The following is a 3,452-nucleotide window of genomic DNA, read 5'->3' as shown; positions in this document are numbered from 1 at the left end:
GATTGAATCTAAATGACTGTCTGAGCCTCAGTTTCCACATCTATAAAATGGGAGAACCGTCCCCTGCGGTATGAATTAGAGATAATTCATGTAAAGGATGCGACATACGGTTCTTGCTCTATTGTTAGTGTTTTGGTTATGAAATGTATCAAGGTGTGAAAGGAAAAGGGCAGAAAACACAAACACCACCAGAGGCCTGTTTTGATTAAAAAAAAAAAAAAGCCCTTGAGATATCATCTGAGGGAGCTGGTCCATGGCTTCAGTGCCTAGATTTGGACCACAGCACAGAGGGAAAAATCGTCTTCCTCGGCCCTTTCAAGGGAGAATGGCATGTTACTTGCCAAGACAATCTCTCTGAAAATTACAGGGGTTATTAATGCTAAGGTCCCTGGGTGCTGCAAACGGTTTGCACTTTGCAGTTCGTATCCATCCAGTGGCAACGTGGAAGAAAGGCCTGGCTATCTGCTTCTGTAAATATTACAGCCAAGAAAACCCTATGAAGTAGCTCTACCCTGTAATGCATGTGGTTGCCTTGAGTCCACGACAATGGGTTTGGTTTTTTACTAATACTGGTGTACATGCTTTACAGTAAAAAATACTAAATGGATTTGGTGTGTTAAGTGTGTTATAGTAAAGCATGTTCCAGTATCCTGGTTTTCAGTTTGCACCTTGTTGAATGTGCCATCTCACTTCTGAACGGCTGGAAAATTGGGCATCTGTTCCTTTAAACATCAAACATATCGTCAGAGGGAGTCGTCTCTGTTTTCGCGTTTTAGGAACAAAGTTTTTTCTTCTGTTGAGGATTTTTGTTTTCTCGTTTGCTGAAAACCAGATTCTGCCTTTCTGCTCAAGGGCGACGTCTTCACAGACGCTCCTCCTTTTGTGTCTTGTGATTTTTTTTTTTTTTTAAGCCCTGCTGAGTTCTCCGGTTCTGAACAGGAAGACTAGAGAACCATACATTCCGGCCCTAGAGTTCTCCGGTTCTGAACAGGAAGACTAGAGAACCATACATTCCGGCCCTAGAGAAGGTTGCCTGAAATACAACCAGGAAGTGAGTCTTCAGCGGGAGGCAGACGCTAGTAATCGAAAGTAAAAAGAAACTTGTTCCTGGAGGCTCTTCCCCCTGTTTAGTTTATAGCGAATTTTCTGTAGTCTGTGAGCAGGTATTAGGAAGTTTAAGTCCATAGTCAGGCAGTTTGAGGTTCCAACATCGGGTACTCAGGGACTATGATGGTGCTGGGAGAGGGGAGCCGGTGAGTGCCCGGTGCAGAGGTGACTTCTTCAAGGGGAATCTTGTAAACACACCACCTGTAAGCTCACTCACTCGGCAAGCTGCTGGGACCTGCCCCACTAAGGGCGCCTGTGGGTCTGTCGGGGCCTCACATCCCGAATCTGCTTTCTCGGAACCATGGCCATGGGCCCGACTGCTTTTTCACTCTGGTTAATTCCTCTGCTAGCTTTCTCTCCTGGGGTCTCCTGGTCTGCTGCCACAGATACACACACTGTCCCCGTGCTGCCGCACAGGTTTGGAGATTTGGGACGCCTTTACCGATCTATTTCTATTTTTTGTTTTGTTTTGTTCTTCCGTTGGGAGAGGGCAGGTGGTCGGATTACTCATTCTTTCAGATCCGGACTGTTTCGTGAGGCCCACAGCCGGCTTAGCCCCTCTCAGGTTTTCTGTACTTCCTGTGGTCTCTCCGCCCCCGCCCGACTTCCCGTCCCCCTCGTACCCAAAAAACAGCTTTTTAATGCTTTTATTTGTGTCCGTGATCTGTCTCTTTGCAAAACCTGTTGTTGTTTTGTGTTTTTAACTGTGTGACCTTGGACAAAATAAGTAATTTTTCTGTGTCTCTGCTTCCTCCACATGAAATGGGATTGATACTGGGAATCCTGTTTTTTTTTTTTTTTTCCTGAGGTGGTGATGGGAGTTTCAAAGAAAAAAAAAAAACCCGTGTAAACCACTTACAACAGTGACCGGCATGATCAGTGTTCTATTCAGTGTTAGCAATTAGTATTATGCTTTAGTATTATTATGTGTTGTATTTCGCTTATCCTGTTTCTTACCCTTTTTTCCGCTCTGCAGTGTTTTAAGCTCTATCTACTTCGCCAGCTCCCAATTTCTAACCAATAAAAAAAAAAAAAATTTTTTTTTTTTTTTTTTTTTTTACATACAACATCTCCACAAATCCACTGGTGGACCTAGTTAAGAACTTGTCTGGGATGTGGACCCAGGAGGAGGATTGCTGGTCATGGTGTACATGAATGCTTGATCAGACCGAATACTGCCAGCTAGCTTTCATGAAGCTTCCATTTGCTCACATGTCCAACAATCCTGGGTCCTGGGTCTGATCCCTGCTTCAAATCTTGGCCAGTCTGATAGGCATCTTGTTGCTCTATTTTGCATTTTCGGGATCACTAATGAGTCTGAGCACCACTTCATATACTTGAGCCATTTGAGTCTGCCTATTTTTTATCAGGGAGCTCTGGAAACCCTGGTGGTGTAGTAGTTAAGTGCTACGGCTGCTAACTAAATGGCTGGCAGTTCAAATCCCCCAGGCGCTTCTTGGAAACTCTATGGGGCAGTTCTACCCTGTCCTATAGGGTCGCTATGAGTCGGAATCGACTCGAGGGCACTGGGTTTGGTTTGATCAGGGAGCTCTGTTTTCATATCCATTGCTGTTCTATAGATTTGCAGAGAATGTGTGTGTTCTAGATACTGCTGCTTCCTTTTGGGGGGGACATAGCTGGTCCTGTTGACAGACACGAAAGATGCAGTTCCTGCCCCCGTGAGCTGACTTCAAAGGGCAGAAATAATCACAAGAGAGTGGGACAAATGCAGGGATGGAGTTTGCTCAGGATGCTGGGGAAGCATCAGGAAGAGTCCAGGAACACTTCCTCAGGTTAGGGGTTAGCTACTCACTACCAGGTTTTCGTGCTGCTGTTGTGTTCCCCTTCAAAGTTGTGTGGACAGAATCAATTGCTAGCTAAGGGCATTGATATTATGATGTCACCTTTACCTAGCCCTCTACAGGTGAATAACCCATTGACCCATTGCCCTCAAGTTGATTCCAACTCAGGGCAACCTCACATGTTTGGAGTAGAACTGCTCCATAGGGTTTTCTTGGCTGTAATCTTTATGGAAGCAGATTAGCAGGCCTTTCTTCCACAGAGCCACTGGGTAGGTAGGCTCAAATTGCCAGCCTTTTTGTTAGTAGTCAAGCACAAACTTATTTGTACCACCTAGGGACCTCTACAGGTGAAAAGGCACTTTCAAACACCTCATTGCCTCCTCTTCCGTGTACGATGAATCCCTGCCCTCTGTCTTTTTTAGAGTAAGACAAAAGTCAGTTTCAAAGAAGAGAGATGCTTGATTTTCTTTTTCTACTTATTAACATCAGAAAACATTTCATCTGATTTGTGACATGAGGGCAGGGGGCTTCTCTGTTTTGTTC

This window comes from Loxodonta africana, chromosome 6 (genome assembly GCF_030014295.1).
Source record: "Loxodonta africana isolate mLoxAfr1 chromosome 6, mLoxAfr1.hap2, whole genome shotgun sequence".
Taxonomy (NCBI): domain Eukaryota; kingdom Metazoa; phylum Chordata; class Mammalia; order Proboscidea; family Elephantidae; genus Loxodonta; species Loxodonta africana.
This window is presented reverse-complemented; position numbering follows the sequence as displayed.